Here is a 13,432-nt window from a genome sequence, read left to right as displayed (position 1 = left end):
TTCTGCACACTGGGGTTAAGGGCTGACAGAGTGGGCTCTTCTGAGCCTGGCAGTTACATTGGGATTCAACAGTCTGAAAAAACGCGTTTATTTCGAGCTGAAAAACACGTTTTGAAAAGTGTGCTGTTCCTGCCCCAGAAGTTACATGGGGGTAACCAAAGTTGCCCAAACGTGTTTATTTCTGCTGAAAAACACGTTTTGGCAACTTCTGCACACTGGGGTTAAGGGCTGACTCACTGGGCTCTTTTGAGTCAGGCAGTTACATTGGGATTCAACAGTCTGAAAAAACGTGTTTAATTCGAGCTGAAAAACACGTTTTGAAAAGTGTGCTGTTCCTGCCCAAGAAGTTACATGGGGGTGACCAAAGTTGCCCAAACGTGTTTATTTCTGCTGAAAAACACGTTTTGACAACTTCTGCACACTGCGGTTAAGGGCTGACAGAGTGGGCTCTTCTGAGCCTAGCAGTTACATTGGGATTCAAGAATCTGAAAAAACGCGTTTATTTCGAGCTGAAAAACACGTTTTGAAAAGTGTGCAGTTCCTGCCCTAGAAGTTACATGGGGGTGACCAAAGTTGACTAACGTGTTTATTTCTGCTGAAAAACACGTTTTGCAACTTCTGCACACTGGGATTAAGGGCTGATTCAGTGGGCTCTTCTGAGCCAGGCAGTTACATTGGGATTCAACAGTCTGAAAAAACGTGTTTAATTCGAGCTGAAAAACACGTTTTGAAAAGTGTGCAGTTCCTGCCCCAGAAGTTACATGGGGGTGACCAAAGTTGACTAACGTGTTTATTTCTGATGAAAAACACATTTTGACAACTTCTGCACACTGCGGTTAAGGGCTGACAGAGTGGGATCTTCTGAGCCTAGCAGTTACATTGGGATTCAAGCATCTGAAAAAACGCGTTTATTTCGAGCTGAAAAACACGTTTTGAAAAGTGTGCAGTTCCTGCCCAAGAAGTCACATGGGGGTGACCAAAGTTGCCCAAACGTGTTTATTTCTGCTGAAAAACACGTTTTGACAACTTCTGCACACTGCGGTTAAGGGCTGACAGAGTGGGCTCTTCTGAGCCTAGCAGTTACATTGGGATTCAAGAGTCTGAAAAAACGCGTTTATTTCAAGCTGAAAAACACGTTTTGAAAACTGTGCTGTCCTTGCCCCAAAAGTTACATGGGGTGACCAAAGTTGCCCAAACTTGTTTATTTCTGCTGAAAAACACGTTTTGACAACTTCTGCACACTGCGGTTAAGGGCTGACAGAGTGGGATCTTCTGAGCCTTGCAGTTACATTGGGATTCAAGAATCTGAAAAAACGCGTTTATTTCGAGCTGAAAAACAGGTTTTGAAAAGTGTGCAGTTCCTGCCCCAGAAGTTACATGGGGGTGACCAAAGTTGCCGAAACGTGCTTATTTCTGCTGAAAAACACGTTTTGCAACTTCTGCACACTGGGGTTAAGGGCTGATTCAGTGGGCTCTTCTGAGCCAGGCTGTTACATTGGGATTCAACAGTCTGAGAAAACGCGTTTATTTCGAGCTGAAAAATAAGTTTTGAAAACTGTACTGTTCCTGTCCCAGAAGTTACATGAGGGTGACCAAAGTTACCCAAACGTGTTTATTTCTGCTGAAAAACACGTTTTGACAACTTCTGCACACTGCGGTTAAGGGCTGACAGAGTGGGCTCTTCTGAGCCTAGCAGTTACATTGGGATTCAAGAGTCTGAAAAAACGCGTTTATTTCAAGCTGAAAAACACGTTTTGAAAACTGTTCTGTCCTTGCCCCAAAAGTTACATGGGGTGACCAAAGTTGCCCAAACTTGTTTATTTCTGCTGAAAAACACGTTTTGACAACTTCTGCACACTGGGGTTAAAGGGTGATTCAGTGGGCTCTTCTGAGCCAGGCAGTTACATTGGGATTCAACAGTCTGAAAAAACGCGTTTATTTTGAGCTGAAAAACACGTTTTGAAAAGTGTGCTGTTCCTGCCCCAGAAGTTACATGGGGGTGACCAAAGTTGACTAACGTGTTTATTTCTGATGAAAAACACATTTTGACAACTTCTGCACACTAGGGTTAAGGGCTGACTCAGTGGGCTCTTTTCAGCCAGGCAGTTACATTGGGATTCAACAGTCTGAAAAAACGTGTTTATTTCGAGCTGAAAAACACGTTTTGAAAAGTGTTCTGTACCTGACCCAGAATTTACATGGGGGTGACCAAATTTGCCCACTCGTGTTTATTTCTGCTGAAAAACACGTTTTGACAACTTCTGCACACTGGGGTTAAGGGCTGACTCACTAGGCTCTTTTGAGCCAGGCAGTTACATTGGGATTCAAGAGTCTGAAAAAACGCGTTTATTTCAAGCTGAAAAACACGTTTTGAAAACTGTACTTTCCCTGCCACAAAAGTTACATGGGGTGTCCAAAGTTGCCCAAACTTGTTTATTTCTGCTGAAAAACACGTTGTGACAACTTCTGCACACTGCGGTTAAGGGCTGACAGAGTGGGCTCTTCTGAGCCTCGCAGTTACATTGGGATTCAAGAGTCTGAAAAAACGCGTTTATTTCAAGCTGAAAAACACGTTTTGAAAACTGTGCTGTCCTTGCCTCAAAAGTTACATGGGGTGACCAAAGTTGACTAACGTGTTTATTTTTGATGAAAAACACATTTTGACAACTTCTGCACACTGCGGTTAAGGGCTGACAGAGTGGGATCTTCTGAGCCTAGCAGTTACATTGGGATTCAAGCATCTGAAAAAACGCGTTTATTTCGAGCTGAAAAACACGTTTTGAAAAGTGTGCAGTTCCTGCCCAAGAAGTCACATGGGGGTGACCAAAGTTGCCCAAACGTGTTTATTTCTGCTGAAAAACACGTTTTGACAACTTCTGCACACTGCGGTTAAGGGCTGACAGAGTGGGCTCTTCTGAGCCTAGCAGTTACATTGGGATTCAAGAGTCTGAAAAAACGCGTTTATTTCAAGCTGAAAAACACGTTTTGAAAACTGTGCTGTCCTTGCCCCAAAAGTTACATGGGGTGACCAAAGTTGCCCAAACTTGTTTATTTCTGCTGAAAAACAGGTTTTGACAACTTCTGCACACTGGGGTTAAGGGGTGATTCAGTGCGCTCTTCTGAGCCAGGCAGTTACATTGGGATTCAACAGTCTGAAAAAACGCGTTTATTTTGAGCTGAAAAACACGTTTTGAAAAGTGTGCTGTTCCTGCCCCAGAATTTACATGGGGGTGACCAAATTTGCCCACTCGTGTTTATTTCTGCTGAAAAACACGTTTTGACAACTTCTGCACACTGGGGTTAAGGGCTGACTCACTAGGCTCTTTTGAGCCAGGCAGTTACATTGGGATTCAAGAGTCTGAAAAAACGCGTTTATTTCAAGCTGAAAAACACGTTTTGAAAACTGTACTTTCCCTGCCCCAAAAGTTACATGGGGTGACCAAAGTTGCCCAAACTTGTTTATTTCTGCTGAAAAACACGTTTTGACAACTTCTGCACACTGCGGTTAAGGGCTGACAGAGTGGGCTCTTCTGAGCCTAGCAGTTACATTGGGATTCAAGAATCTGAAAAAACGCGTTTATTTCGAGCTGAAAAACACGTTTTGAAAAGTGTGCAGTTCCTGCCCTAGAAGTTACATGGGGGTGACCAAAGTTGACTAACGTGTTTATTTCTGCTGAAAAACACGTTTTGCAACTTCTGCACACTGGGATTAAGGGCTGATTCAGTGGGCTCTTCTGAGCCAGGCAGTTACATTGGGATTCAACAGTCTGAAAAAACGTGTTTAATTCGAGCTGAAAAACACGTTTTGAAAAGTGTGCAGTTCCTGCCCCAGAAGTTACATGGGGGTGACCAAAGTTGACTAACGTGTTTATTTCTGATGAAAAACACATTTTGACAACTCCTGCACACTGCGGTTAAGGGCTGACAGAGTGGGATCTTCTGAGCCTAGCAGTTACATTGGGATTCAAGCATCTGAAAAAACGCGTTTATTTCGAGCTGAAAAACAGGTTTTGAAAAGTGTGCAGTTCCTGCCCCAGAAGTTACATGGGGGTGACCAAAGTTGCCGAAACGTGCTTATTTCTGCTGAAAAACACGTTTTGCAACTGCTGCACACTGGGGTTAAGGGCTGATTCAGTGGGCTCTTCTGAGCCAGGCAGTTACATTGGGATTCAACAGTCTGAGAAAACGCGTTTATTTCGAGCTGAAAAATAAGTTTTGAAAACTGTACTGTTCCTGTCCCAGAAGTTACATGAGGGTGACCAAAGTTACCCAAACGTGTTTATTTCTGCTGAAAAACACGTTTTGACAACTTCTGCACACTGCGGTTAAGGGTTGACAGAGTGGGCTCTTCTGAGCCTAGCAGTTACATTGGGATTCAAGAGTCTGAAAAAACGCGTTTATTTCAAGCTGAAAAACACGTTTTGAAAACTGTTCTGTCTTTGCCCCAAAAGTTACATGGGGTGACCAAAGTTGCCCAAACTTGTTTATTTCTGCTGAAAAACACGTTTTGACAACTTCTGCACACTGGGGTTAAGGGGTGATTCGGTGGGCTCTTCTGAGCCAGGCAGTTACATTGGGATTCAACAGTCTGAAAAAACGCGTTTATTTTGAGCTGAAAAACACGTTTTGAAAAGTGTTCTGTTCCTGACCCAGAATTTACATGGGGGTGACCAAATTTGCCCACTCGTGTTTATTTCTGCTGAAAAACACGTTTTGACAACTTCTGCACACTGGGGTCAAGGGCTGACTCACTAGGCTCTTTTGAGCCAGGCAGTTACATTGGGATTCAAGAGTCTGAAAAAACGCGTTTATTTCAAGCTGAAAAACACGTTTTGAAAACTGTACTTTCCCTGCCCCAAAAGTTACATGGGGTGACCAAAGTTGCCCAAACTTGTTTATTTCTGCTGAAAAACACGTTTTGACAACTTCTGCACACTGGGGTTAAGGGCTGACAGAGTGGGCTCTTCTGAGCCTGGCAGTTACATTGGGATTCAACAGTCTGAAAAAACGCGTTTATTTCGAGCTGAAAAACACGTTTTGAAAAGTGTGCTGTTCCTGCCCCAGAAGTTACATGGGGGTAACCAAAGTTGCCCAAACGTGTTTATTTCTGCTGAAAAACACGTTTTGGCAACTTCTGCACACTGGGGTTAAGGGCTGACTCACTGGGCTCTTTTGAGTCAGGCAGTTACATTGGGATTCAACAGTCTGAAAAAACGTGTTTAATTCGAGCTGAAAAACACGTTTTGAAAAGTGTGCTGTTCCTGCCCAAGAAGTTACATGGGGGTGACCAAAGTTGCCCAAACGTGTTTATTTCTGCTGAAAAACACGTTTTGACAACTTCTGCACACTGCGGTTAAGGGCTGACAGAGTGGGCTCTTCTGAGCCTAGCAGTTACATTGGGATTCAAGAATCTGAAAAAACGCGTTTATTTCGAGCTGAAAAACACGTTTTGAAAAGTGTGCAGTTCCTGCCCAAGAAGTCACATGGGGGTGACCAAAGTTGCCCAAACGTGTTTATTTCTGCTGAAAAACACGTTTTGACAACTTCTGCACACTGCGGTTAAGGGCTGACAGAGTGGGCTCTTCTGAGCCTAGCAGTTACATTGGGATTCAAGAGTCTGAAAAAACGCGTTTATTTCAAGCTGAAAAACATGTTTTGAAAACTGTGCTGTCCTTGCCCCAAAAGTTACATGGGGTGACCAAAGTTGCCCAAACTTGTTTATTTCTGCTGAAAAACACGTTTTGACAACTTCTGCACACTGCCGTTAAGGGCTGACAGAGTGGGATCTTCTGAGCCTAGCAGTTACATTTGGATTCAAGAATCTGAAAAAACGCGTTTATTTCGAGCTGAAAAACAGGTTTTGAAAAGTGTGCAGTTCCTGCCCCAGAAGTTACATGGGGGTGACCAAAGTTGCCGAAACGTGCTTATTTCTGCTGAAAAACACGTTTTGCAACTTCTGCACACTGGGGTTAAGGGCTGATTCAGTGGGCTCTTCTGAGCCAGGCAGTTACATTGGGATTCAACAGTCTGAGAAAACGCGTTTATTTCGAGCTGAAAAATAAGTTTTGAAAACTGTACTGTTCCTGTCCCAGAAGTTACATGAGGGTGACCAAAGTTACCCAAACGTGTTTATTTCTGCTGAAAAACACGTTTTGACAACTTCTGCACACTGCGGTTAAGGGCTGACAGAGTGGGCTCTTCTGAGCCTAGCAGTTACATTGGGATTCAAGAGTCTGAAAAAACGCGTTTATTTCAAGCTGAAAAACACGTTTTGAAAACTGTTCTGTCCTTGCCCCAAAAGTTACATGGGGTGACCAAAGTTGCCCAAACTTGTTTATTTCTGCTGAAAAACACGTTTTGACAACTTCTGCACACTGGGGTTAAGGGGTGATTCAGTGGGCTCTTCTGAGCCAGGCAGTTACATTGGGATTCAACAGTCTGAAAAAACGCGTTTATTTTGAGCTGAAAAACACGTTTTGAAAAGTGTGCTGTTCCTGCCCCAGAAGTTACATGGGGGTGACCAAAGTTGACTAACGTGTTTATTTCTGATGAAAAACACATTTTGACAACTTCTGCACACTAGGGTTAAGGGCTGACTCAGTGGGCTCTTTTCAGCCAGGCAGTTACATTGGGATTCAACAGTCTGAAAAAACGTGTTTATTTCGAGCTGAAAAACACGTTTTGAAAAGTGTTCTGTTCCTGACCCAGAATTTACATGGGGGTGACCAAATTTGCCCACTCGTGTTTATTTCTGCTGAAAAACACGTTTTGACAACTTCTGCACACTGGGGTTAAGGGCTGACTCACTAGGCTCTTTTGAGCCAGGCAGTTACATTGGGATTCAAGAGTCTGAAAAAACGCGTTTATTTCAAGCTGAAAAACACGTTTTGAAAACTGTACTTTCCCTGCCCCAAAAGTTACATGGGGTGACCAAAGTTGCCCAAACTTGTTTATTTCTGCTGAAAAACACGTTTTGACAACTTCTGCACACTGGGGTTAAGGGCTGACAGAGTGGGCTCTTCTGAGCCTGGCAGTTACATTGGGATTCAACAGTCTGAAAAAACGCGTTTATTTCGAGCTGAAAAACACGTTTTGAAAAGTGTGCTGTTCCTGCCCCAGAAGTTACATGGGGGTAACCAAAGTTGCCCAAACGTGTTTATTTCTGCTGAAAAACACGTTTTGGCAACTTCTGCACACTGGGGTTAAGGGCTGACTCACTGGGCTCTTTTGAGTCAGGCAGTTACATTGGGATTCAACAGTCTGAAAAAACGTGTTTAATTCGAGCTGAAAAACACGTTTTGAAAAGTGTGCTGTTCCTGCCCAAGAAGTTACATGGGGGTGACCAAAGTTGCCCAAACGTGTTTATTTCTGCTGAAAAACACGTTTTGACAACTTCTGCACACTGCGGTTAAGGGCTGACAGAGTGGGCTCTTCTGAGCCTAGCAGTTACATTGGGATTCAAGAATCTGAAAAAACGCGTTTATTTCGAGCTGAAAAACACGTTTTGAAAAGTGTGCAGTTCCTGCCCTAGAAGTTACATGGGGGTGACCAAAGTTGACTAACGTGTTTATTTCTGCTGAAAAACACGTTTTGCAACTTCTGCACACTGGGATTAAGGGCTGATTCAGTGGGCTCTTCTGAGCCAGGCAGTTACATTGGGATTCAACAGTCTGAAAAAACGTGTTTAATTCGAGCTGAAAAACACGTTTTGAAAAGTGTGCAGTTCCTGCCCCAGAAGTTACATGGGGGTGACCAAAGTTGACTAACGTGTTTATTTCTGATGAAAAACACATTTTGACAACTTCTGCACACTGCGGTTAAGGGCTGACAGAGTGGGATCTTCTGAGCCTAGCAGTTACATTGGGATTCAAGCATCTAAAAAAACGCGTTTATTTCGAGCTGAAAAACACGTTTTGAAAAGTGTGCAGTTCCTGCCCAAGAAGTCACATGGGGGTGACCAAAGTTGCCCAAACGTGTTTATTTCTGCTGAAAAACACGTTTTGACAACTTCTGCACACTGCGGTTAAGGGCTGACAGAGTGGGCTCTTCTGAGCCTAGCAGTTACATTGGGATTCAAGAGTCTGAAAAAACGCGTTTATTTCAAGCTGAAAAACACGTTTTGAAAACTGTGCTGTCCTTGCCCCAAAAGTTACATGGGGTGACCAAAGTTGCCCAAACTTGTTTATTTCTGCTGAAAAACACGTTTTGACAACTTCTGCACACTGCCGTTAAGGGCTGACAGAGTGGGATCTTCTGAGCCTAGCAGTTACATTGGGATTCAAGAATCTGAAAAAACGCGTTTATTTCGAGCTGAAAAACAGGTTTTGAAAAGTGTGCAGTTCCTGCCCCAGAAGTTACATGGGGGTGACCAAAGTTGCCCAAACGTGTTTATTTCTGCTGAAAAACACGTTTTGGCAACTTCTGCACACTGGGGTTAAGGGCTGACTCACTGGGCTCTTTTCAGTCAGGCAGTTAAATTGGGATTCAACAGTCTGAAAAAACGCGTTTATTTCGAGCTGAAAAACACGTTTTGAAAAGTGTGCTGTTCCTGACCCAGAAGTTACATGGGGGTGACCAAAGTTGACTAACGTGTTTATTTCTGATGAAAAACACATTTTGACAACTTCTGCACACTAGGGTTAAGGGCTGACTCAGTGGGCTCTTTTCAGCCAGGCAGTTACATTGGGATTCAACAGTCTGAAAAAACGTGTTTATTTCGAGCTGAAAAACACCTTTTGAAAAGTGTGCTTTTCTTGCCCCAGAAGTTACATGGGGGTGACCAAAGTTGCCCAAACGTGTTAATTTCTGCTGAAAAACACGTTTTGACAACTTCTGCAGACTGGGGTTAAGGGCTGACAGAGTGGGATCTTCTGAGCCAGGCAGTTACATTGGGTTTCAACAGTTTGAAAAAACGCGTTTATTTCGAGCTGAAAAACACTTTTTGAAAAGTGTGCTGTTCCTGCCCAAGAAGTTACATGGGGGTGACCAAAGTTGCCCAAACGTGTTCATTTCTGCTGAAAAACACGTTTTGACAACTTCTGCACACTGCGGTTAAGGGCTGACAGAGTGGGCTCTTCTGAGCCTTGCAGTTACATTGGGATTCAAGAATCTGAAAAAACGCGTTTATTTTGAGCTGAAAAACACGTTTTGAAAAGTGTGCAGTTCCTGCCCCAGAAGTTACATGGGGGTGACCAAAGTTGCCCAAACGTGTTTATTTCTGCTGAAAAACACGTTTTGACAACTTCTGCACACTGGGGTTAAGGGCTCATTCAGTGGGCTCTTCTGAGCCAGGCAGTTACATTGGGATTCAACAGTCTGAAAAAACACGTTTAATTTGAGCTGAAAAACACGTTTTGAAAAGTGTGCTGTTCCTGCCCAAGAAGTTACATGGGGGTGACCAAAGTTGCCCAAACGTGTTTATTTCTGCTGAAAAACACATTTTGACAACTTCTGCACACTGCGGTTAAGGGCTGACAGAGTGGGCTCTTCTGAGCCTAGCAGTTACATTGGGATTCAAGAATCTGAAAAAACGCGTTTATTTCGAGATGAAAAACACGTTTTGAAAAGTGTGCAGTTCCTGCCCCAGAAGTTACATGGGGGTTACCAAAGTTGCCCAAACGTGTTTATTTCTGCTGAAAAACACGTTTTGACAACTTCTGCACACTGGGGTTAAGGGCTGATTCAGTGGGCTCTTCTGAGCCAGGCAGTTACATTGCGATTCAACAGTCTGAAAAAACGCGTTTATTTTGAGCTGAAAAACACGTTTTGAAAAGTGTGCTGTTCCTGCCCAAGTAGTTACAAGGGGGTGACCAAAGTTTCCCAAACGTGTTTATTTCTGCTGAAAAACACGTTTTGACAACTTCTGCACATTGGGGTTAAGGGCTGACTCACTGGGCTCTTTTGAGTCAGGCAGTTACATTGGGATTCAACAATCTGAAGAAACGCGTTTATTTCGAGCTGAAAAACACGTTTTGAAAAGTTTGCTTTTCCTGCCTCAGACGTTACATGGGGGTGACCAAAGTTGCCCAAACGTGTTTATTTCTGCTGAAAAACACGTTTTGACAACTTCTGCACACTGCGGTTAAGGGCTGACAGAGTGGGCTCTTCTGAGCCTCGCAGTTATATTGGGATTCAAGAGTCTGAAAAAACGCGTTTATTTCAAGCTGAAAAACACGTTTTGAAAACTGTGCTGTCCTTGCCTCAAAAGTTACATGGGGTGACCAAAGTTGCCCAAACTTGTTTATTTCTGCTGAAAAACACGTTTTGACAACTTCTGCACACTGCGGTTAAGGGCTGACAGAGTGGGATCTTCTGAGCCTAGCAGTTACATTGGGATTCAAGAATCTGAAAAAACGCGTTGATTTCGAGCTGAAAAACACGTTTTGAAAAGTGTGCAGTTCCTGCCCCAGAAGTTACATGGGGGTGACCAAAGTTGCCGAAACGTGCTTATTTCTGCTGAAAAACACGTTTTGCAACTTCTGCACACTGGGGTTAAGGGCTGATTCAGTGGGCTCTTCTGAGCCAGGCAGTTACATTGGGATTCAACAGTCTGAGAAAACGCGTTTATTTCGAGCTGAAAAATAAGTTTTGAAAACTGTACTGTTCCTGTCCCAGAAGTTACATGAGGGTGACCAAAGTTACCCAAACGTGTTTATTTCTGCTGAAAAACACGTTTTGACAACTTCTGCACACTGCGGTTAAGGGCTGACAGAGTGGGCTCTTCTGAGCCTAGCAGTTAAATTGGGATTCAAGAGTCTGAAAAAACGTGTTTATTTCAAGCTGAAAAACACGTTTTGAAAACTGTTCTGTCCTTGCCCCAAAAGTTACATGGGGTGACCAAAGTTGCCCAAACTTGTTTATTTCTGCTGAAAAACACGTTTTGACAACTTCTGCACACTGGGGTTAAGGGGTGATTCAGTGCGCTCTTCTGAGCCAGGCAGTTACATTGGGATTCAACAGTCTGAAAAAACGCGTTTATTTTGAGCTGAAAAACACGTTTTGAAAAGTGTGCTGTTCCTGCCCCAGAATTTACATGGGGGTGACCAAATTTGCCCACTCGTGTTTATTTCTGCTGAAAAACACGTTTTGACAACTTCTGCACACTGGGGTTAAGGGCTGACTCACTAGGCTCTTTTGAGCCAGGCAGTTACATTGGGATTCAAGAGTCTGAAAAAACGCGTTTATTTCAAGCTGAAAAACACGTTTTGAAAACTGTACTTTCCCTGCCCCAAAAGTTACATGGGGTGACCAAAGTTGCCCAAACTTGTTTATTTCTGCTGAAAAACACGTTTTGACAACTTCTGCACACTGCGGTTAAGGGCTGACAGAGTGGGCTCTTCTGAGCCTAGCAGTTACATTGGGATTCAAGAATCTGAAAAAACGCGTTTATTTCGAGCTGAAAAACACGTTTTGAAAAGTGTGCAGTTCCTGCCCTAGAAGTTACATGGGGGTGACCAAAGTTGACTAACGTGTTTATTTCTGCTGAAAAACACGTTTTGCAACTTCTGCACACTGGGATTAAGGGCTGATTCAGTGGGCTCTTCTGAGCCAGGCAGTTACATTGGGATTCAACAGTCTGAAAAAACGTGTTTAATTCGAGCTGAAAAACACGTTTTGAAAAGTGTGCAGTTCCTGCCCCAGAAGTTACATGGGGGTGACCAAAGTTGACTAACGTGTTTATTTCTGATGAAAAACACATTTTGAGAACTCCTGCACACTGCGGTTAAGGGCTGACAGAGTGGGATCTTCTGAGCCTAGCAGTTACATTGGGATTCAAGCATCTGAAAAAACGCGTTTATTTCGAGCTGAAAAACACGTTTTGAAAAGTGTGCAGTTCCTGCCCAAGAAGTTACATGGGGGTGACCAAAGTTGCCCAAACGTGTTTATTTCTGCTGAAAAACACGTTTTGACAACTTCTGCACACTGCGGTTAAGGGCTGACAGAATGGGCTCTTCTGAGCCTAGCAGTTACATTGGGATTCAAGAGTCTGAAAAAACGCGTTTATTTCAAGCTGAAAAACACGTTTTGAAAACTGTGCTGTCCTTGCCCCAAAAGTTACATGGGGTGACCAAAGTTGCCCAAACTTGTTTATTTCTGCTGAAAAACACGTTTTGACAACTTCTGCACACTGCGGTTAAGGGCTGACAGAGTGGGATCTTCTGAGCCTAGCAGTTACATTGGGATTCAAGAATCTGAAAAAACGCGTTTATTTCGAGCTGAAAAACAGGTTTTGAAAAGTGTGCAGTTCCTGCCCCAGAAGTTACATGGGGGTGACCAAAGTTGACTAACGTGTTTATTTCTGATGAAAAACACATTTTGAGAACTCCTGCACACTGCGGTTAAGGGCTGACAGAGTGGGATCTTCTGAGCCTAGCAGTTACATTGGGATTCAAGCATCTGAAAAAACGCGTTTATTTCGAGCTGAAAAACACGTTTTGAAAAGTGTGCAGTTCCTGCCCAAGAAGTCACATGGGGGTGACCAAAGTTGCCCAAACGTGTTTATTTCTGCTGAAAAACACGTTTTGACAACTTCTGCACACTGCGGTTAAGGGCTGACAGAATGGGCTCTTCTGAGCCTAGCAGTTACATTGGGATTCAAGAGTCTGAAAAAACGCGTTTATTTCAAGCTGAAAAACACGTTTTGAAAACTGTGCTGTCCTTGCCCCAAAAGTTACATGGGGTGACCAAAGTTGCCGAAACGTGCTTATTTCTGCTGAAAAACACGTTTTGCAACTGCTGCACACTGGGGTTAAGGGCTGATTCAGTGGGCTCTTCTGAGCCAGGCAGTTACATTGGGATTCAACAGTCTGAGAAAACGCGTTTATTTCGAGCTGAAAAATAAGTTTTGAAAACTGTACTGTTCCTGTCCCAGAAGTTACATGAGGGTGACCAAAGTTACCCAAACGTGTTTATTTCTGCTGAAAAACACGTTTTGACAACTTCTGCACACTGCGGTTAAGGGTTGACAGAGTGGGCTCTTCTGAGCCTAGCAGTTACATTGGGATTCAAGAGTCTGAAAAAACGCGTTTATTTCAAGCTGAAAAACACGTTTTGAAAACTGTTCTGTCTTTGCCCCAAAAGTTACATGGGGTGACCAAAGTTGCCCAAACTTTTTTATTTCTGCTGAAAAACACGTTTTGACAACTTCTGCACACTGGGGTTAAGGGGTGATTCGGTGGGCTCTTCTGAGCCAGGCAGTTACATTGGGATTCAACAGTCTGAAAAAACGCGTTTATTTTGAGCTGAAAAACACGTTTTGAAAAGTGTTCTGTTCCTGACCCAGAATTTACATGGGGGTGACCAAATTTGCCCACTCGTGTTTATTTCTGCTGAAAAACACGTTTTGACAACTTCTGCACACTGGGGTTAAGGGCTGACTCACTAGGCTCTTTTGAGCCAGGCAGTTACATTGGGATTCAAGAGTCTGAAAAAA

This window comes from Atractosteus spatula, chromosome 26 (assembly GCF_055471065.1).
Source record: "Atractosteus spatula isolate fAtrSpa1 chromosome 26, fAtrSpa1.hap1, whole genome shotgun sequence".
Taxonomy (NCBI): domain Eukaryota; kingdom Metazoa; phylum Chordata; class Actinopteri; order Semionotiformes; family Lepisosteidae; genus Atractosteus; species Atractosteus spatula.
Note: the sequence above shows the minus strand (reverse complement) of the source record.